This window comes from Ambystoma mexicanum, chromosome 3q (genome assembly GCF_040938575.1).
Source record: "Ambystoma mexicanum isolate Mex_15411 chromosome 3q, UKY_AmexF1_1, whole genome shotgun sequence".
Classification (NCBI taxonomy): Eukaryota; Metazoa; Chordata; class Amphibia; order Caudata; family Ambystomatidae; genus Ambystoma; species Ambystoma mexicanum.
Window position 1 is genome coordinate 126,242,571 of NC_090926.1, and position 23,757 is coordinate 126,266,327.

Consider the following 23,757-nt stretch of genomic DNA (forward strand, 5'->3'; position numbering starts at 1 on the left):
ACAGGCAGGTTTGAGATAGCAACCAAAAAACAGAGGCTAGCAGCGGGTGCAAACATGGGAGACAGGCAGAGAAGGAAACGGAAAGTCAAGAGGATGGAAGTGTGTCCAGAAAAGGAGGGAACTAACCCATAGTTATGGAGATGAGAATGATTATGGTAGTCTAGAGAGCTTAGAAACATGAGGTAGCAGCATAGTCCAAGCTCAAACTGCAAGGCTGACAGGATAATAGCTCAGCAGCGTTCTAGTAGCGGACAGGGAGCAGACAGGGACCTTAGAAGTGGGCCTTTGCACAGTGGGCCGGCTTCTGCCTCCCGGTCCAACCGATTGGCAGATGAGGTTGAGGTAGCCAATAGGGTGGGGGCAAGTCCAGGTTGCACAAGTAGCATCGGAAGGTAGCAGCCATCTTGCAAGGGGGTAAGAGCTATCCAAAAACAATTACCAAGGCTCGTAATTAAGCACATTCGAGGCCACACGTAGCACAATGCAGCCAAAAAACACATGCTTCAACACGTGTGCTTCTTCAAAATAAACATCTACAATTTACACACAGTGAAAATCAAAAAAAAATTCTCAAATTCAAGTAATGTCAAATCATCTGCTCATTTTGATGCTAGGGGCCTCTGGCAGTTATTGGGGGCCGCAAGGCTTACCTTGGTGTTGGAGCACACACAGCTGCTGCTGCTGCTGGTGGTGGTTGCAGGAGACAAAGAAAAGCTCAGTAGAATGAAAGATGCGCGCGGAGAGCGCGAGAAAACAGCTGATTCTAGGAAAAGCAAAGCGATAAATGAAGGGCCTGGGGCCAGAAGTGTGTCTTGGCACAGTAGCCCGGCTTCTCTCATTCTCCTGACGATATAGTAAAAGATGTGCAGCTTTTCCTGTAGTTTTATTACATAGTCTGCACTTACGATTTCTACATGGTAATTTCAACCATGCCTCAAGCCTTCCTGGTGTTGGTATTAGGTTAAATTGCAGTAGGAGGTAGGTTCTTCTAATGTACAGGCAAGGTAATTCAGTTACATATTTGGGTAGGAGAAGGAGTGTAGAAGAGATGGAATAACTGTCAGGAGTAGACGGAGAAAAGCAAGTGTTGTAAAGAAAGGTCCAGGGAAGGAAAGGTGCAGCCGGTTTAAAAAAAATAAAAAATAAGACATTTCTTTTGTCCAGGGTTAGTAAGTGAGACAGCAGGGCTAGCAAGGGAGACAGCAGGAGTCACAGCTGCAACCCCAAATGACGTCCCTGCAATCGGTCAAAAACAGTGCTATAAATGGAATTACAGAAGTGCAGGCACTATCTATCCCAGCCTACCTACCTACTGTTGAGAAGTGCTGGTACTCTTCTATTAAAAGCATTGGCTTCCTGCTGAGAAGCACTGGTACTGTGCTTTCAAATAAAGGAAGTGCAGGTACTCAGGACCGACAAGTACCTGCCCATTTAAAGCAGTGGCCAAAACATTTGCTCTTTTGCCATTCCCTCACTGAGGGCTGAGGCCTTTGACTCCAACTTCAGGACCTATAACGCCTTGTACAGTACTCAGCCTGGGTGCACAAGCCTTAATTAGAACATTGACATGTGGGCAGTTCAGTTCCATCGAACACAATTCACAGGCACAGGGCAATAATGGCTGTCATACGTCCATCATTTCAACATTCTAATGTTACTCCTTTGTCTCACCTAGTTTTAAACAGAATATTTTACCCACTGGACGGAATGTTCCAATGGCAATAAGGCCACCTTTCCTAGGCCACCAGCATGTGGTAAGTCTCTGGACACTCGCTAAATTCCCTCACCACTCTCTACCCTTTAACTTGGACCAAGGGCTACTACTACCTAGTTATGCCCACGGAATGCAGCATTATGTCTTATTCACACCATTGTAACATTGACTGTTGCATTGATAACAATAGAGCAGGCTTGGGCCTTAACTGCTGATATACGGCCCACTCCTGCCACACAGCCAACATTCCACTCACCTACTGTGATATCTGCCTGGCTTTCTGCATGCACCTGTCTGCCACCGCACTTCACTTGTGTTTTCCACATTATGCCTACCTCGCCTTACTTTCCCTCTTCCCTCACAGCCTCTTTCCTTCCTCTGCTTCCCACTCTCCTCCATAATCTTGGCTCGCCCCCGCACTTGTACCCGCACCTGGCCGTTTCCCTTTTTGCCCTCTCTCACATTTCAGCGCTCCTGTTGGCCACTTCCCTCCAGCATGTCCATCCTCTATTTCTCTCTACTACATCACAATGTGTCCCACTGCTTCTACTCAAATAAGTGAAGGGCCATTTGTTTCTCTCACCTTTGTATATCTATGTTCCCGCTTTGCCATTATTTTGTTTACATTTCCAAGATTGTAATAGCATTACAGCCCCCCTTTATTCCACTGTAACTGGTGTGCTCAACCCTTTCATTCTTGTTTAGTGCCCCCTGCTTTGCCTCTGTCCCTTAACTCGTGAGTGGGCTGATAACGCTTGTTCCAGCTGGCTAAAGGATGGCGGGAGGGGATGCATTGCCTCAGTGCTACAATGAACTATCATTGGCAATGCCAACAGTATGGACTTTTGTGTAGGCATGGGAAAAGCAATTTTGCCAGGCATGCTCTAGTGGTATTAACTGGACGTTGATGGTAGCAGGTGAGAACACGGTGCAAGTACCTCTGCATCTAACAGCAGTGCCAGGCAAATGCCTAATACTTATACACAAGACAAAACTGTTGGCTTTGCCGATGCTTGTTTTTAACTTGACTTCAGTGAGGGACACGCAAAGTGCTTATAAATCGAGTGGCTGAAGTCAAGCTTGGTTAAGCCATTTTATTACACCAGTGGCGTGTTTACAGTTCCAATTAAGTCATTAACTCTCAGAAGATTGCTTTGAAAAAATAGTGGTGCTTGAGCTCAACAGGTTCCCAAGAGGCAGTGTTTTGGGCAGGAACTGGCTGGAAATGGCCACAGGGATTAGCATGGCCATGGACATTCAATGGGTAGGCAAATAACCAAAAAAACACCTACAAGAATTATATCCTTCCTCATATGCTGTTTCTCCTTAGCTGTATTAAGCTCCACCCAATAGCCCAAACAAAAAATGTTACACAGTTCGTCAGTTTCCCTCTTGGCATGTGTGCCCGTTAACGGTCGCATAGAATGCTTGTTTAAACCACAAATACTTGGATCTCCTCTCCTACCTGATCCAACCAAGGTTACAGTGTCCATTTCCCCAATCCAAGGTGAACACACCAATCCCAAACTCTTTGTTTCAGTGTGGAACCCCTAAATGCACCATCTCCACAACATTGCACTACCACTGTAAGGAACTCATGGTGGCAACAGTAAAGACAGACACAAATTATCCCAGTTCAAGGGTGTTTATCAAACTGTAAATGCATAGTGGAAAAACGTCTACGCTAAACCTAAATCTAAGATGGGCGTAATCGCTGACCATCAAATGAAAAATAAGGAAGTCCTTGTGGCGTTGTCAAAATAAAAAGGCCTATACTAAAATAAAAACTATTGCCAATTCCTTACAGCTAATTGCAGAAAGAGTGTGGGATAAGGTTTTAATAAAGAAAGAAATGTTCACAAAAAATAAGTCAGGATGTGATTGCTAGGGTTCTCCCTTCCCCACCTTGTCAGCACGGGACAAGGTGGGTTTCCTGAGCACAGCACACACTCAAGCTTTCTCAGCACAAGCCGACAGTCCCACATCAGCTGTCTGGTTCTTTGAGGGCCAAGTCTCTTTTCAATAGAAGGTCTGTTGCCTTCAAGGCTTTATCCAACAAACAAACACAAAGTTCTGCTTCACATATACCTTGGGTGATGGTTTCATCCCTGGGTTCCCCTCTTCCGGGCGCAAACCCTTCACAAAATCGTGTTCAACAAATATATTCGACAGTTTCTTTTCAATTAACTTTGGGTGGCAACTTTCCACCCCTGAATCTCCCACTGCCGGGCTCGGACGCAAATGACAAGGACAGTTTACTTCCCCTGGTCTTCTAATACTTCTTGTATTCACACATTTTAATGTCTTTCTTAAACCATTCTTCAGGATTAGCCCCTGCGGTCTCCCTCTTCCAGGCGTAGACGTTTCCTAAATTGTATTCAACAACTTAACTGAACAGTTTCCTCTTTAATCAATTTTTGTGTGGTAACTTTCCACCCCTGGATCTCCCTCCTTTGGGTTCAATATGGCTTTTCTTACTTTCACAAAAACTGTTAACTGTGAACAACTCTCAGCCGGGTTTACAACTCTCAGCCGGGTTTACATCTGTCAACACACTGTTCATAGGGACTTCAGGCTTCACCCCTTTTCATCAGCATCCCTCTGCCGGATTCTCTCTTGCCAACCTTTGTAACACTGTTCATACACTAATTTCACCATGCAGGATTCATTTCCCTAAGCTTCTCAGTCATCTGTCGGTCAAAGACTTTCGACGGTACAGGGGATTTTACAAACCCACTGTATGACCCCTTTGACCTCTTCTCAAAACTTCCCAAGGGATTCTGGTTACGGTAGTCTTTCTACCATCTGGTAATCGCTCAGAGGAATCCTGCTTGAGCACCCACGTTGTACTGCCCTCCTCAGTTTTGGTTTTCCCACTCTTTACTTTTCAAAGTTCAATTTAGCCATTGGCTACTTTTCGTTTAACACAGTTCGGTTTCTTATCGATACTCACCGGCTATGTAAACTGCTTTGCTTTCTTTCTTCTTGTCTTCTTGGAGTCAAAGTTAGTACCACAGAGACAAGTGTCTCTCCCTGGGTCCGCAATCAGCGGAGCAGGGTCTCATGTACAGTTGACATCCGGTGCAAAACACACGCTGGCTTTTGCTTGTAGACTTATCATTCCCTCTGCAGAGATCTCACAGGCCTTGGTCAGAAAGGGTAAGGTTGACTCTCTCCTGGTCACCATCTCGGTCTGCACTGTCTTTCTCCTCCTCTTGAACTGCCTTTCTGGGTTACCTCTTACGTCATGCTCTCTGCCTTGCTCTCCATGTGCTCGGGTGCTCCACCTTTTATCCCTGTGGGGAAGGCAAAGGGTCGTCAGGTGTGTGTGATTCTGTCAATTGCCTGACTTTGCCTGACGCTGTTATTGAGACGAGTCAGGTAAACCGCTCTGGTGTTAGTCCGTTGTCTTTCGTGTTGTGCGAAAGTGTTTGTGTGGAAAAAGGGTGGGTCGTGTTTTGGAATATCCTACGTGGTAGGATGGGGAAAATGTGTCAAAAGAAGGGGGTTACCGCATCTCGCCTGTCGGTCTCTTACTGCTACACCCCCAGGAACTGGATCCAATAGCGATGGCCGTTTCCTGGCCACCTGGATGACAGATCCCTGGGGACTAGCCAGGGAGACAGTCAGGTTTCTCACACCACCCAGAACCAAGAAGCCAGTCTGTGTTTGTTGACTTTGCTTGTACTCCAGAGGACCTCTCAGTCATAGGCCATGTGGCTGATAGGCTCTCGTCAGTGCATGCGGGACTATCGTACACATGCTCCGAGGTGTGAAAGAAGGTCACTTGGGGTGCAGTATGGAGTGCATACTGGCGCTCCTTCATGCAGTCCCTCACCCCCACTACTGAGGACATACAAGTAACACACAGCTGTTTCTGTATATTAATAAAGATGCTAGTAAATTCACCCCTTTCCTGTGTCTTTTATTAAGAGCCTCCGGAACACATTGGTGACAAGGCATGACGCAACGTATCCAACCTCACCATGCAAGGAGCAATACCACTGCCACAGTTTCTGCCGATGCAGGCAAACCATCTTCTCCAAGGAACCACTGGCACCAGATGTTTGCTATATATGTACAAATGATAGGATGTACAGGAGAGGCTGTGAGGAGGAAAACGACCATGCTGCCCAATTCATTGGAAGTAGAGGAGTGTAAGTGATTTCAATCCAGCACTCCCACTAAGTCAATGCCTAGTATGGGATGCCCAATGGAAATCCTTATTTATATATTTTTATGTCAAAGTTCTTTAAATTCTGGATGACGTACCCTCATATAACGCCCCTCTCTTTGAATCTCCCCAACCTCACTGAGCCAAGAAGTAGGTTTGTTTTGCAAATTAAAAGATTTATTTGAAGAATTGAACAATATATATATCACACTTTTATAAATATGGATAATATCTGAATATCACACTTATGAATATGAAAAAAGATCAGCAATGGGTAATATTACAATATCAACAATCTCTTTAATCAATTAGGAGTAGGAATAGGAAGAATAATGTAGCAGAGAAAACTTGTGTGGGTTCAAGGAAATGCAATGAGATGAAAGAATAACACAGAAATAAGACTTGATATGACTTCAATCAAAAGACAATATGATCACTCTTTCCCCTGTTATTACTCACTCCCCCCAATATGCAATATGAAGAGATGGAATGAGGGCACACAGGTTTTAGGAATAAAAACCAATAATGCAGTTCAATCCCAGTTCCCCCAGCAAGCTTAGAGAGAACAGGTATGATTATAAAACAGGTCATTCGCTTTTAAATGTGGTTTGAATGAATGGGAACATGCTAAAATTGATCTTAATTTCCTAAATAGGATTCAGAATTAGTGAGAGTTGCTTTGGATTAGGTCAGGTAAGCACTAGCAATGATGGTAGAATGATTAGCAGATTGAAAATAAAATTCAGCAGTTGAAAACAAGAAACAGCTATTTTGACATGTGGTGAAATTTAACCAAATTGCAAATTCACGGCAACTTTTCCATGTGTGGGAAACGCGATTACAGCAAAACTATCAGGAATTGGAATGTCGTTTTGGGTTTGTTTTAAAGCTGAGGATGTTAGGTTCAAAAGCTAAAGATGTTTTTGTGAAGGTAGATTTTTCAGAAACAAAGTCAAGATTTCAAAATGAAAGATGCGCTATTGAAGATTATGAACAAAGATTTCTTAACACTAGAGAGTCTATGGAGCCGCAAACTACACGACAGCCCAGCCACCTATCCAGAGGCGCCTCCGGATGGTTTCCGTTTGAACGAGACGGTTGCCTTTCTCCATAAAATATATATTAGCGCCAAGATGATTATCACTACAACTATCAAGGATTATGTGGAGGAGAGAAGAACTTAGGAAGGACAACGGAGATTCAATAATGCAGTTATGAATAGGTTGGAATGGTTGGATTGGCTTACTTAATACTAAGAGGTTGGTGATGGACAGTTCTACACTAAATACTTACAACTATGGCTTTGAAATGGAATGGGCCCGTCACAAGATCTGGTCAAAGGTTTAGACTTCACTCGTCACCGGACAGGATCAGGGCACCTGGACTCTGCTCTCAGCAAGGCACTGTGGTCTGCACGGCTTCTTGGACTGGATCTGATGGATTCTGAGTTACAGCTCTGCTCTGCGGGTCTGGATCTTGGTTCCTAGTGCAGGGTTCTTAGCTAGAACAGCAAAACAGCTCAGCCAGGCTGTTGGATTTAGTTAGGTGCCCCTTGGAAGTTTAGGGGTTAGAATCAGGTTGCAAAAGATTCTGAGACCTGCTGAAAAGGGGTTCAGCTTCTTGGGTTAGGCCTCTCTGCTTCAAAGTTCTAGAGTTAGTTTCTAGAGTCTGGTCTCTGGATCTATGTCTGGAGCCTGGATCTTCCAGCAGGGTGCTTCGCCAAGAAATCAGTTGAGGAGTGGAAAAGTGTGTGTCTGCCTGTCCTCAGCAGTCCCTATTTATCTATTTCCAAAGTGGGTGGGGAGGCTGATTATCTATGCCCAACCCTCTAAGGATCTGATAGGTCAGAGAATTTCCTGTCCCCTGATTTGAGAAAGGAGCAGTGTGTCATCCAGTGTCATCATGTGTCATGTTTATGGTTTAGGGAAAAACCCTCCCCTTTGTGTCTGTACAGTATATCTTATTTTTCATTAAAACATATTTACAATATGCACAACTTGTTAATATTACATATACACATCACAGATTAATTAAGGCACCTCTCTGTTAAAGTCCCATGTTCCTACGGGCTTTGGTTCGTAAATGACAACTTTTTCGCACTTTTGGTGGTTTTCTCAATGTTAGTTCTGCACCAATTTTTATACATGCATACACATCCCATCTGGGCACATTTCTGTAATGTTCCATGTTCCATGTTCCTAACATAAACCCAATGGCTACAATATGAATACATTCCAGGGTTCAGTCTCAGAACATCGCACAGATTCCAATTTAGTCTTAAACTGTGAACGAATTTTTCATTTTAACAATATCTAAGTTTCATATTTTTGTCAGTTCGGTACAATATTTTAGAAGTATTTTCCTTAAACATATATTTAATCCAATGTCAAATCCATATTTTCAGTCTGGACCGCCTCCAGCACTGGGATGAATCAGAGGGTCACATGGCTTTGTTCCTGCCAGAGCAGTTTGTTGTCAGCCACACCTGAATTAGCATTCCTATTCAGCTCAACGACTCCATTGTCTGCACTGAGAGCAACAGGCAAGGGTGCCCCTCCTAGTTCCTTTTCATACCAGCCTGCCATTATCTTAGCCAAGGGCAGGGGGAAGTTTCCTTTGTTCAGGGAGAAGGTGTGGGATGTGTTTGAAGCACAGTGTGGGAAACTTTAACTCTTAAACCCATTGTCTAAAATTGTCTTGTCTTAAAATATAACTAAAATTTTTCACAAATACATCAACCAATTTCTTACTTCAAGCCTTTTCAGAATATAGTTTTGAATTGCATCCACCTCTTAGGCCTCTGATAGCAAGTCTTTCTTTGGCATAGTTTGAGTTCAATGTTCAACTTTACACAAGATATGTTTTAAATCGCCGGCTTCTGACATAGGTGAGTAACGGTATTACACCCATTTTTGACAGGTTTCTTCCAGCAAGCAATCCTCAAAAGTGGATTTTGTTCAGATAACATATACTTCTGCGGACATTATATGTATGTGGATTCTTGAGGTAGAATGATGTTCACCACCCAACAAGGACGTTGGATCTTTTTGGGTGGTTTGTGAGCCATGATTTTTCCACTTTTTTTGACAATCAAGAAAACGGATTTCCAAACAGCTCTGTGTTTCTTTTTGGCAATCAGCATTGCTTTTTTCAAGTGATATCAGGCTACTTTGTGGGTGGCCCAACGGTGGGTTTTGGCAGTGATCTCCTGTGCTCACTAAGATAGGCAAAAGTGGATGGCGACCTATTTTTCAGATTTCTACTGCGCAATTTTGGGTGATTTGTAGCGAGCAGCATGCTTTCTGGTGGCCATTCCGATGTTTCTGCTGCAAGCAATGCACAGTAATGTTGCAGGGTCTGGACCAGTGGGTTGAGACATCCCACAGGAGCAAAGAATATTCAATGGCCCACGAGTCAAACCTGTGTTGCCTGCACCAGCCGAAGATGACTACCTCAAAGAAGCGGTGAGGAGATTGTCAAAAAGATTTCATAACAAAGAAAATGTGGTATCACAGCTGATCCAATTTTACACTCTGACATGAAAACCAGGTGGGCCTGCAGGTGACTACATCATCATACCGAGAGAACTTGCAGCCACATGCAGCTTTTCAGCATATACTAAAGACATCATAAGAGATGGGCTGCTATCCCATACAAAAACAGTAAAACACAAGAAAGATGTGTACAAGAAAAGGACCTGGCCCTGAATAGAGCACTTCAGATCACTAGATTGATTCAAGATACTTCCAGAAGAAAAAGAAATGGCTGTGAAGAGCACTAGTTCAGAAATACATGCTGTCAACTTAACACGATCTAGCATGCACAAGAAGAGGAACCTGGACCCCAGAAACAGGCAAGAGGAGACCAGATACAATCACAAACAACCACATCATCGCTGCAGAAGCACAGATCACCAAGGATGAAATGCCAGGTGTTCCGTAAAAACAAAGAGCCTGATTTATGGAATTTTCTGCGCGCTAAATAGTGACGTTGTGCACTAATCAGCATGCAAATCTCATGTCCTCGATTCATGGAACTGACTTTGTGTGCCTTTATGGGACCTTGTAGGGACTCTGCGCAGCAAAGTACAGAAAGTACAAAATTAAGCAGTACGTATAGTTCATCACATGGCTCTGAGAGAACCAGGGACAGCGGCCTAGAGGGAGCTGAATTGGCTTCCAGTGGCAGCCAGAGTGCACTTTATGATGCTGACTGACCTTGGGACACATGTGCATTTTCGGGTCGGCTCCCCAATATCTCAAAGGGATCTACCACCCCACGAGGAACCTTTGCTTAGCAAAAGCATGTACACTGAAGGTCAATCGATTTAGAAGAGCTTGGGGTAATGGTCACTCCTTCCCAGTTCAGGTGGCAGAGGCATGGAATGATCTTCCTGAATCACTCCGGAAAGAAGAAAATCACTCCATCTTTAGGAAGCTACTTAAGACCAGGCTATTTGCTTTAGGGAATCTTTTAAATCTTTGTATCTGTTTTTTTTTCTCTACCTGCTTCAGGACCTGGATGCCTGAGGGCTTTGGTGCTTTATAAGTAGAAGTAGAAATAGGCCCATCATGGCTTTGCATGCAGTTTTGCACTTTGCGGGGGGCACCCCACGCAAAGTGTGGGACGGGCCTACACAGCGAAATAAATAGGTGGCGCGACATGTATATTCCCCACTTTCTCAGCAAAATGAGGAAGAATGTGGGCGTGTTAACGGACAGGCCACGCAGTGGAATTGCACGGCTAGTCAAGCGCAGACCAAACCGAATTCATGGAACCCAACATGCAACCTCATGTCGGGAAAAGTTGCACTTAGGATCCAACACGCAGAGGTAGGGTTCACATAGCAATTTAGGGGTGACAGCACGTAGTTGAGGTATTAGTTGAAGTTAGTGGTGCGCGTATGCAGATTAGAGGGGTGCAGCCATCATTTACAGGGGTTCATACGCAGATTCACTGAATGCCGACTTATTTACCTGACATGCAACACATTTTTTCAGGATGCAGTTAGGAGTTATGGAGACAGTATGCAGATTCACCAGAGTGCTGCCTTGATTGAGGGGGGACGGACCGCAATATTGCCGGGGTGCATTACTTTGTAATCGAGTAGGGCACAAAAGTTGGTATACGTGGCTGGATATGCCTTGCATGGGTGCGTGTCGTGGGCGTTCCGGCTGCTACTGCGCATAGGGATACTTTGCTGATAAGATTCGATGAATACGCAGAGCGCACAAAGAATATTGTGCGCGCAGGGATGCGCATAGTCGTTTTCGGCGCAAGGGACTTTGTGGGATATATACTCATTTTCTATGCATCGGGCCCAAAGACTGTGCTGTCCATGGAAAAAATTACATTTTTCAAAGGTATGTCAGCAGGCGCACTGCAGAGAAGTAGCAGCTCACTGAACAGTGGGACGATCACAATACACTGTGTTCAGACCAGCGAGGGAAAGAAGAAAACCCAAACACACTGCACAGTAAGAGAAGAGGAAAGCAAAGTCAAATTGATGGCTGACTTGGGATTGACCTCACCGTCATCCTGCTATAAACTAACAAAAAGATGGACTACCAACACATGGTACAAGTGAAGAAAGTGTACATAAAACTGACAGCAAATGGTGGATCAAGAGTAAAGCTATTAGACTATAAACAGTGTTGTATACATTACGAGGGACGATCAACTCAGATAAAAATATACCTTTCAGAGCATGGTACAGCCACCTTGGGATGGTACGATTTAGAAACGCTAGATACAAAACTGGGCCGCAGCAGTGGAGAGCAAGTCTTGGAACAAAAGAGCCAATGGTGGACATCCTTGAAAGAAACAAATCGATTCCCTTGGTTGGAGCAAAGTATATCATAAACAAATGAAAGTGAGACAGGGAGCAATTCCGATTAAACTTAAAGGGCCAGCCAAAACAAAAGAAGCACTTACAAAAACTATTAGTGGAGGGAAACGTTGAAGCTGCTGTAGAAGTTACATGTCTGTGACATAGAAACCTGTCACAAATGTGCTTCTGCATCTGGGCAGCATCAACTAAGAAGTAGTGATTTATGGCTTTCCCCCTACCCAGTATCTCTGAGCTCATTTTAATTTTGAGAGGTGCCAGAGTCTTCGCAAAGCTAGATATGTTTCACCTATCACCAGGTGAAACTTCACAACCCCTCTGAAGCCCTTACAACCCTCATCAGGCCATTTAGGACTTGTTAGGATAAAATAGCTTAATGCCATTTCGGCTCTGCTGTGTGGCATCTGTGGTCCAAAGAACAATTGACCCTTTATTTTACAGCACATACCCAACATTGCATATTTCCAAAAAGAGATGTGTGTATGGAAAGTCCATAGAGAGCCACAACATCACACTCAATCAATTAACACAAAGACTGAAATCTGCAGGAGTGTGCTTAAAAAAAAGAGAAGTGTGACTTCTGCACCAACACAGTAGGTACTTAGGCTACTCTATATCGGAAGAAGGGATCAGACCAAAGCCATACCTCCCCAGAGCCATAGCGATTGACCAAAGAATAAGGAAGAACTCAGATCCTCTTCGTTTTTGCAGAGATAGCAAGTTTGTACCAACATTCTCTGAGAAAACCGACCCTCCAAAACTACTCTGTAATTGAGCAGAACATGTTGGCATGTGCGTTGATGGCCGAATATCATGCATCACTGGTTCACCTACTCAGCCCCGGAGGCACACCAAGTCCAGCAGGATACATCGCAAAACTACAAGGGTACACTTTCAAGGTGCAGCAGATGCTCATATGGAAGGAAGAATGGCAAGCGGATTGCATATCATGGCGACCACACCCAACAGCCCCAGCAGGCACCTTTGCTGAAAGATAAAAGCACAGTAGCAACACTTCAAGACGTGAACGAAGAGAGTTCTGCACCCATTGATGAAGAGTCCTAGTGCCTGCAAGAAATAGAATGTTGGGAGTGCAATAACATAAGACACTATAGTATAAAGGCATGGCTAAACGTGAGATCTCTTTCTATGAGCCTACGTTCATACTGTCAAGTGGGCCCTGAACTTACTGTAAGGAACAACATGCTATTTCACAATGACAAGATAAATCCACCCACATCAATGTACTGAAATTTAATAGACCAAAGACCCACAGGGCACCTAGTTTAGTGCTCGCAGAAAAAAAAAAGGATTAGGGAAGCATACTGGTGACCTCCAATGGACCAGTACGTCACCAGAATAGTCAAGAACTTCCATGGATATCTTGAGAGAAATAAAGGGTTTCATACAAGACAAGCTCTCCTCGTGTGTACAGGTACCTTCATGTGTAGAGGTCCCTGCCTGCTGGTGTGGTCGCCAGGATATGCAATCCGCTTGCCATGTGCTGCACCTTGAAAGTGTACCCTTGTAGTTTTGCGATGTATCCTGCTGGACTTGGTGTGCCTCCGGGGCTGAGTAGGTGAACCAGTGATGTATGATCCAAGACAAGCTCTCCTCGTGTGTACAGGTACCTTCATGTGTAGAGGTCCCTGCCCATTGGAAAAGGTAGAATTGTTTTCATCTGCCCCATAGACAATATTTATTTATTTGTTTATTTATTTATATAGTGCCAGAGCCCACAGGCATCAAGGCGCACACCAACACAAGGACTTCATGAAACAGGACAACATAAAAGCTAAAACGTGGGCTAACCAACCAAGTAGGGGCAGGGACGGTCAAAGTAACAGTGGGTGAAGGAAATTATTCACACAGTAAGGTTTTTAGTCATTTTCGAAATGGGAGGTAGTGAGATATATGTGTGAGAAGCACTGATACACAGTGGCCTATTTAGGCTTCCTGCTGCCCTAGGCCCAAATAAGTACATACGCCCCCCCAACTTTACTCAACATCTTCCAGACTCTAAACCTTAACTAGATTCTGTCCCTTCAACAAACTCTGTCTGCGTTGTCCAAACTCCACCCTTCGCTCCATTTTGTCCCCATAATACAGGACGTTTTTAACGGTTGCAGGGATTACAAAGTTATTGCTTCCTCTCTATTAATTCATGCCTGTCATCTTCTATGTTATGTTAGTTGAAAGAGTGTTTTTAGCTCAATGCTGCCCAAGATTTGGAGAAGGCAGTGTGTTCTACAGTTCAGTGCACTAGAGGTAATTGTTATGGCTAATTGTCTACTTTCGTTTAGGTCTGAAAACAATCTTTTAGAGGAAGCGATATGAGCATAAGCTGTCTGCCAACTGACACTTACTTTACTTTTACTTTAAAGATTTGTAATGCGCAATCCATGGACCCATAGGCTTGAGGGCGCAACAACAGAAAGAGACAAACGCACAATTCAGAATCCTAAAATACCACCCAACTAAGTGGAATGAAAATCAGAAGATTAACCAAATAAGAGTTTTGAGTTTCTTTTGAAAAATGTCGGTAGAACTTATACTCCTGAGTTCCAGAGGCAGACTGTTCCAAGCTCTGGGGGCTGCGTTCTGAAAAGCCCCTTTGTGGCTTTGATAGTCCTGCATCTAGGGTTCATCAACTGGTCTGTATTACTGGATCTCCGAGTTCTCGTGTAGAGGAAATAGAATCCTTGACTCCACTGGGAGCAAATGCAGCCAACGTCTAGCCTCAGAGACATGGTCTCTCCAAGAAATTCCCAACACCACGCGCACTGCACTGTTCTGTATAACCTGTTCTGACACAAGTGAGAGAAGGTTGGAATGAGGAATTTTGGTTTCAATGCTAATATCTGGGTTCTCTCACAAATTAAAAACAAAGAGGTGATGGCTCGAAGGTTTAGAATGAATACTAACCTCTGGCATTGCTCTGGGCAACCCTCCAGACCATTGTTCTTTGCCTGCCAAAAGCCATTACAGAAGGGGAAGACCATATGCAAATCAGGCTTGGTCCCACCCCAAAAGGGGCAGTCCAGCATGAACTGCTAAGTCATACATCCCTTCTACACGAGACCACAAGCATCCCCAGACATGTTTCAGCCTTGTTGGACCTCATCATTGACGTTCAAAACCGATTTGGTATTTTGAGCTCATATTTTTGGGCAAATTTTCCATTATTTCTTCCAGTCTCTGGACAATGTTTGTGTTTTTGTAGTTTCCTCAGTTATTGTAAATTGACTAATCCAGAAATAATCTAGAGCCATATCTAGAAGTCCTTGCATCCAAGGCAGAGTGGCTGCGTCTTGCGACATTAAAACACCAACCCTAGTCTTCTTCTGTTCTGTAGGGGCTGGGGAACAGCAGATCTTTACCAAATAAAGTATAGGTTTTATAAAAACAGTAAAAGCAATTTCTTTCCAACCCAACTCAACATGGAGAGGGAGGCTTGGGGTGCTTGCTGATAACAAGTTTCTTTAAAAGAGCATCCTCAGTCACTACCGAAACATGTCTGGGGAGGCTTGTGGTCTTGTGCAGAAGGGATGTGACCTAACAGTTCGGGCTGGACTGCCTCTTATCGGGTGGGCCCAAGCCTGATTTACATATGGTCTTTTCCCTTCTCTAATGGCTTGGTGAAGAACAATGGTCTGGCGGGTTGCCCAGAGCAATGCCAGAGGTTAAGATTCATTCTAAACCTTCCAGCTATCACCTCTTTGTTTTTGCTTCTCTCACAAATTGCCTGCTGTCACTCTGTGAGAAGCACCTAGACTGGTCTGTAATATTAATGCAACATAACTACATTTCTACATCCTGTCTTGTCAAATGGTAAAGTTTATATATGAAATATATGCAAGTGGTAAAGGCATACCTTATTAGAATGTTGAATAACAAGAACTCAACACCCTTCTGTGGTTACAGCTTTGGTGTTAGTAGGCAGCAAAATGGAAATAAGGCAAGTTACCTGCTGCAGCCGATGTACCTCCAATCCCTTTCGTTGGAACACCATTAAAACATGGCAAAAATCACAAGTGAAGTGTGTAAACTCTGCCTGGGCATTACCACCTCAGTAAAGACAGTTGGAGAAGGTTCTTGGAATCTTTTGGCTGTGCATTTTCATGGTGGAGTAATGGATAAGGGCGACTGTGAGGAAGTGACAGTGAAAACCGAGGGAGCACAGTCTGCGGCATGCAGGACAGGAAGGGGTTAATCAGGGTGTGCACGACGTTTACGAGAGTGAAGGACTGTCAGGTGTGAGCGAGGATGTGGGGATGCTGAGAGAGGCGGAGTTGGGTTAATAAATTGGCTGTCTTTTTTTTTAAAGGAGGAAGAGGCCCGCAAGGAGGTAGAGGTCGTGCCACGAGGGACAGAGGAGACTGCAGGTCATGGGACGGAAGAGGCGTTCGTCTGGGCTTATTAGCTGGCCCAGGAAACCGGTACCGGAGGGCCAACGTGAACGGACACAGGTGACAGCGGAAGACCAGGGTTACCACGTGGAACGCCACCAATGAGGGAGCAGGTGAACCTGCCAAAAATTGCAGTGGTCATTGAGAAGTCAGGGGGCCAGGGCCACACGGAACGCTGCCCACACGGGATTGGGTGAGTTTGCCGAAGAGAAAAGGGGTTGGGGTGAGGAGGAAAGGGTGAACTCTTAAGCGGAGCGCCGCCACCACAGGATTTGTTCACAACCGGGACAGTTTGGGCCGGAACATTACAAGTAGGGGACCACCATAGGCGAACTGGGACACTGGGCAGCAGTGAGGTAACCACTGCCCTACTACCAGCATGATGGACTACTTCTAAGTAACCATTAAGAAATAAAATAAAGAACCATGTACAACTTTCCTTGAGTCTCAGTGTGCTTTGTAACAAAACCCAAGTAGTGACAGCGACCCTGAACATTCATGTGTGGGAAGCCACAGCATTCCTCGAAGCTGCACAATTCAGGCACCTTTTATAACAAATGGAGTGGTACATACTGTTTACATCATTGATTTTTGCGCAATTGTTCAAAATACCCAACACTCCAAGAGTAAAATTGTGCAATGGATCGGGCGCTCCAGCACAATATTACCTTTTTGGGTGTGGTTTAACCTTGCATTTAAGGTCATTTAAAATGTTTGTTAACTCCGTAGGGTTGGGTGGACTGTACAACACATAGGAACATTTTGAGATTTGTGGCTATAGACATAAATGTCCTGCTATCGTGTGAAGTACTGTTTCACAGTAAAAGTGTTACCTTGTATTTGAAATATAATTAATGTAAAGATTACTTATAAACATCACAGTTATGCATTGTGTGACATACTTTGCAGTTGGTTCTCCTGGTAGTACTGAGTGTGCAGCAGAATGTCATCAAAGACCCATGATAAACCCAGCAGGAATGCCATTTGCCTGCTTAGCACTGAGCAGATTCTGTAAAGATGGCTGAATGGATATCTTAGCGGGACACCTTTACAGCTGTGAAACAGTGTGTAGCTTTTGCACACAGTTTTTGTTCTCACCCTTCTATGCGCATCCAGATTCTCTCTTCGTCATTTTAACTTCTCTATGTTCTATTTCATGCTTTCACCTTTTGGGTGCTCACAGACCTCTGAAATGTGGGACGAGGAAGGGAAAAAAGTGCTTGCTTCTGAACATCATTTTAGTGCCACCTGTGGGTACTCTGGACTTGACCTAAGCATAGGCATGCATTTAATATTGTAAAATGATGCATCATTTTTAACCTTCAATTTTCTGAAGGGAAAACCCTCATTTTTGCAACAGTTTAAAAAATACCATGTTGTGTATTTGAATATAAAAGTGATTGTTTAACACAGTGTATGTGTGTATTGATTAGAAAAAACTCCAAATAAAATGAACCAATGAGGTTGTTGGCTGTTATGCATATTAAAGAGCCTTTTGGTAAGATAAGAATGACCAAAGAGCTTTATATCTGTCATATATGTCTGTGAGAGTTGTATGGCTGAATCACCCAATACTTAAAGCATGCTGCATTTGGTACGCATTTCTTAGTCACCCTAACAATAAAACGTTTGTAAATATCAAGCATATACACAAGTTTGGCCATCAAAAGCTTTAGCTGTCAGAGTGGAATGACTGCTAAAAGCTCAATATTACTTGCAGTGTTGTGGATCAACCAGACTCGGAGAAACACAATAGGCTTTATATTTAAAAAATGACAACCAGTACTTTGAAAATAAACTGCAATAAAATGCTGCTCCTCTTTGCAATCTGCTACCCTAAGCCTGTGCATAGTCGGCCTAATTGTAAATACGTCTATACTGATATGGGGTTGTCCTGATTGACTACCACTCGAAATGGAATTGAGCTGATGCTCATTCATGTCCAACATTGACCGCAACCACAGCGATTAACGTCTTGCAGGAAACGTTATACATGCAAGGGATCCCAAAGAAACTAGTGACTGACAATGAGTGCAACTAGTATCCAGTTTGACGAAAGACTACCTCTACTTTGTTCAAACAGCCCTGTATCGCCCCTCGGAGAATGACTAAGTTGAGGGGTTTATGAAGTTCAGACCTCACCCTTACAACCTACAAATTACTCATTACACTTATATACTGTGTGTTTCATAATTCTGCTCTCCTCCCATCCCCCTGTGGGCTTGTATGTTCCTTTTGAGTTAGTGGTCTTTCTGGGGGGCTGGACTCTGTCTGGATGTGGGGAAGATTCCTAGTTTGTTAGTTGCAGCGTTTTTGCTTTGCTGTTCGTCTGGTTGTTTGACCACCATTGCAATGCAAGCTGGGTCTTATGGTCCTGTAAAAGACAGAAAAGAATTCTGTTCTGAACCAGTACTGGAAGGTATAGCGTGATAGAAAGTGGTACTGTAAACCCCTTCATGGCACACACAGGGGCTTAGGGCTTGTAGCCGCTCTCCGTTTAACAGGGTCATGTCCCTGACCATGTTCCATGCATCTGCAATTTCCTCTATACGAGGTACACTTCGACAATCCTCAACGCTTTGTTTGATCATTACAAGCCCCATATCCTCAACATGACGGCAGCAGACAAACCAAAAAGCCAGTGTGGTGACCTTGCTTGTACTCAGGATGACCCCTGCGTCAGACGCTGTGTGATGCGAGACCCTCCCGAGTGCGGGGTGGGGCTAGCGTATGCCTGCACAAGCACTGAGGCACGAAGGAGGTACACTTGGGGCATGAGAATGAGAGCGTCAAGCTCACGCTGGTGCTCATCCGTACAGCCTCTGAAAGACCTGTATTCCACTGCAGCGCTGATACCCTTGCCAGGGCAGTGTGCACCAGGCCTCAGCACCACAATGCTGAGTAAGCTCCCACACTTGCTGGGGTTGCACATAAAAGTTCCTGTCTGCCTCTAGTGCAGGACCTTCTTAATTAGACTACTTCCATGCATGTGTCCAACCCTCATTCCAGTTGTCGATCATATTCAACAACATCTCTTCCCCGCACCAATGGAGAACGCGATTATCTGTGGAGGATATTTTTTGCTGCTATCAGAATGGCTATCATCGCCAACATTCAGAAGTCGCTGCCACAAGATATATACATTGAGAGACTTCCCTAAGCACTATGCTCCAAGCTATGCCCTTCCAAACATAGTCTCCCAATTGCTCCTATTGGAACAATGCCCCAGAAGTGAACAGTTAATGTTTGTCTATTCCCCACAACACAATGCCAGTCTTGATTATTAATCCAAAATCTTCCATTCCCCACTTTTTTGGTCTGGTGGGTGTCACTTCTCATTTAATCAGGTCCTGGGTCAATTGCCTCCTAATAATATGTATGCACATGCTATTGCAATACCTTGAGCCATGCCTTGCCGCCGTTTTTGCATGTCCCAAATTGTTTGTACGGTGTAAATCCAAGTTCTGCGTCCATGATTGCATGCTTGCACTGTTGCACACTATTTCGAGAGGGACGTTGTGACAAGGATGAGCAACTTCCCAGCCCTGCACCAATGTAGCCAAAGCATGTGCCACTGGATCGTTCCTCCAATGTAATAACTGGGGTGTGATGTGAGATGGAAACAGGCCACATAGCTTCTGCGCGCCACATAAATTCACCTCACTTACATTCAGCTGTGGGAACCCTGAGGTGATTTTAATAGCAATCTCCCGCTTAACTGCCCTGGACGTTTTTCCATTTGAACTGAACTCTTTAAGCAGGAAGGCCAGCGTCAATGATCATGGTTGCATAATCCTCTGAATTAGAACCACACAAATTATTTGGCTCTCCACAAAAACGCTGTCCATTTTTAAGACCACAAACCAGTTAACTCTATCCCTTGTGAAATCTTACAAGCAAATTACCTGGCCAGCATCTCCTGAAATGTATGTTCATCTCTTATTTTCCCCGGTGTCGGGGGCGCCCGCATAGTATGGCGGGAAGGGGACTATGGCTATAGTGGTCAGTACAGTGAGTAACATTTCCTTTTCTTGGAGACGTGCCAGTCTCTCTCATTGCCCCATACACCTCCTCACCACCTGCTTCTGTGGTCCTTTGATCTTCTGTCTTAGTTACCCCTTGACATTCGCCCTCCGGCTGCAGTGATTCTGTGGTCTCATCTCCCTGCTTCCAGAGTTTGTAAATATTCTCCCACAGTGTTTCTTTGATCTCCCTCTCCTTCCTTAGTGCTCTGCTCCCCTTCCTCCTACAGTGGTCAGTTGGCCTCATTTTCTCAGAGTTGTTGGTTGATCTCTTCAACCTGACAAAGCGTATCCCCCCACCCCCAACTTGATAATTTGGTCTCTCCATAACTCATTGGTTTTGATTCCCATCAACCTTTCTCTTTGACTCTACATACTGCTTTCTCACACCCAAAGGCAGAGCGATACATTCCTTTTTCCTTCCATCATGCTATTCTACAGGGTATTGGGAGATCCCCTCACCCCCAGGCCTATGAACCACTGTCTGTATATGCCACTCCCTCTCAACCTGTTCTTGGTGAACCATGCCACGTAATTCTGGTGTGCGACAAAAGCAAGTCCCATCATTACTCATGCAAAACAAATAAAAGGAGACAGAACGATTCACCCACTTGTGAGTCCTATTAAACAGAGCGGCACCTTGGCAGACTCCCAAAATTATGTTCGTAAATAATCCTGCCACTGGTCGCTGAAGAGCCTTGCTATGGAAGCATGGTCCTTGTGCGGGTTCAGGGAAATAGATCTCCAAGGGGCTCTTTGGGGTCTGCCGGAGCATTATCACTAACAGCAGGGCTTTACAATGTTGACATATTAAACGTTGCTGTTATTTGATCTTATTACAGCAACATTTCTCGAGATGTGCTGCAAGTTTATGCATTGCTCCTCTTGCAGGCTGTGAGGGTTAGTGGGTATTTATGTACATACTTACTGGAGCCGGGCAACATCCTAAGGCTATATATGCTTTATCACATTTCCTCTCTGTCTCGTTTAAGTATAATTGTTCTATCTATATTTCTTGTTTTCTAAATCTTGTTTAGTGTTTACCTATCAGTCTCATTTCTATGTCTATCTCATTCTGTTTTTATCTCTGTAAGAGGTCACCTGTTCGCTCCTTAGATCTCTTGCTTTTTAGCAAGCTAGTTGTATCTGTTCCCTTTTCTCTTAAAATCTCAGTTTTACTAGCTGTAGTGTCTTTCCTTGTTATCTTTCTTCCTCTTTCATCCCCTGCCTTTGTGCAGTGCTAGACTATTCCCTAGCTCTTTCTTTTTCTTACAATCTCTTTTTCGCTCTCTCTCTTTCTCTCCAACTCCTCCCCCTTACCCCCCCCCCTTCGCTCTCTTGGTAGCCCTATGGCTGGAGTATATCATCCTGTCTGCATAGATCTCTCTTTTTCTTTGCACCACTCTCCCATTTTTCTAATTACACCTATTTATCTCTCTCTAATCCAATATTTGCACCCATTTCTTTATAGCTGGATTTGCCATACCTCTACTCTTTTCATTTTAGCTATATCTCTTTCTTTGCCAATATTTCTGGTGGCCTGTCTCTACCAATCACTACCTCACTCCATAGCTGTCTCTTTCTAGCTTTAATCTTTATCTTCCCAATTAGCTCTCAAATTCTTCCTGACGATCCACCGCACCATATAGATAATGTACCCAGTTATCACTCACTGTACTCTCCATCTCTTTGGAGTAATTCCATGGAACAGCCCATTGCTTAGAGCACAGCCGTCATTCATTTGAAGAACACAGCTCGATTCATTACAATGTGTGCTATAAATGCGAACTGAAGCAAGGAAAAAAGACTCCAGACCAGTCACCCTGAACAGGCAGTCAGAAAGGCACGGGACACGTTCAGTGCCACAGATGCTGTGCTTAAATGCACATCTGTCCATTCCTTGTATTCTGCATAGAGGCTTTGGTGCCAGGGTCCTAGGTGCGTACCGCAGCTGTGTGATGCTGGGCCCAATGAAGCTGATTGCGGTTGCCCCTTGCCTCTCCCACTAAACGCCAGGCTTTTGGCAAGGGCTCATCTCAAACAGGAACATGCTTCTGTCCCTTTAAGAGAAGCACCAAGCCTGTGTGGGACATTCAAAACACAAGCATCTGTGCAGTGCAACTGTTCCCAAAAAGTGTCCCCTACAATAGTCATGGGATTCCTATCATCCGCAAGCTGATCATGCATGCCACTCATAACCCCATGCAAGGTGTAATGGTGTTTTGGTCAGGGAGGTCCTGTCATAAAGATAAACCTGTGAGCAGAATTGTTAACTTGGGAAACACCTTGTCCGTTGTGAAAGTACCCATATAACCACACACAGAGAATCTCTTTATCCTGCTGACTTTCATACACTGTTGAGTATGACCTCTCTTGAACACTGGATGCAGTGCTCAGTGGCAACGGCCCCACTTCTGGCAAAGTATAATCCCAATATGGTGGCTGGCGTACGCGAGCTTCCCACAGAGGTGGGCGGAGCCACAAAGGCTGCAGGGGAGTGATGGACAACCATAGTCTAACCAATCTGATTCCAAGACCTTAGTGGATGTAAGCCAGGGAGGTGCCCTAGTGCCGGGCTAGCAAGAAGCAAGAGTTCCTGGCATTTTCACAATGGTGTAGGTGTTTGGAGGCAGAGAAGGAGATTTGGAGAGGGTTGGAGTCAAAGGCAAAAGGAGACTGAGGTGGAGCAGTAGGAAAGAGGCTGCAAGGGAGATAAAGGAGGTGAAGGGTAGTAAGGAGGTGGTGAGTGTAAACGTCAGAAGCAGTGTTGTGTCTTGTGGAAGTGCTAAGGGAGGGGAGGAAGGAGTAAGTATAGAGGAGGTTGGTTGACATCAAGGGTGAATTGGAGTAGTGTGTTCTGGGGGTTGCATGTGACATCAAGCGGAAGGTAGAGGAGTGTGTGGGAGGAGACATCAAGAGAGAGGCACATGTGTGTGTAAAGGATGAGGTTGGGAGAGGAGATGAGGAACATCGGGGTGGAGACAACAGCAGAGAGGTGGAGGGGTGTGCTGAAGAGGAGTTTGGAAGTGAAGTTGAGGAGACGAGGACTATTACAGAGGAGTGTGAAGGAGAACACCGAAGGGCTGTGAGAGCCTAGCAGATGCACCCTAACATTGAGGGGTGTAAGTGAAGGATGGGCTGAGGTTAGAGCTTGTGGTGGAATGACAGGGACATGGAAGTGAGAGGAGAAAGCATGAGCTTCAGAAAAGGACGGCATATGCAAGAGACAGTTGCAGCTCATCGAGAATGTCAACAAGGACAGGGTGTTAGAGACTAGATCTGGACCCCTAGAAAAGCCACCAAGGCTCAACCAGTAAAGAGAAGCTCAGAGTGCCAGTCTCTTGGTGGAAGCTGTAGTGTGTATCCTGCTGTTATCCAGCCCATACATCTGCCCTTGACAGGCCAAGCATGCAAGATTACACAAGGTCCATAGACCTAGGAGAGGAGCCTTCACAGTTTTGAGGACAAGAAGAAGGGGGGCTGAATTTAAAGAAATAAAAGCTAACCAGTAAAGGGGTTGATGATCAACACCTCAAGACTATGGGCGACTTAAGTGATTACATATCCCTGGAAGGGATCTTTGGATGGAG

The 23,757-nt window shown here is 44.6% G+C and overlaps 1 long non-coding RNA gene across 1 annotated transcript in view; it reads left to right on the top strand.

Annotated features, from left to right (window-relative positions):
* Positions 1 to 16,527, top strand: part of LOC138582205 (uncharacterized) — a 57,734-nt gene extending 41,207 nt beyond the window's left edge. The window contains exon 4 of the long non-coding RNA XR_011304978.1: positions 16,064 to 16,527. This is a non-coding gene — a long non-coding RNA (uncharacterized lncRNA). The remainder of the gene's footprint in view (positions 1 to 16,063) is intronic.
* The last annotated feature ends 7,230 nt before the right edge of the window (positions 16,528 to 23,757 follow it).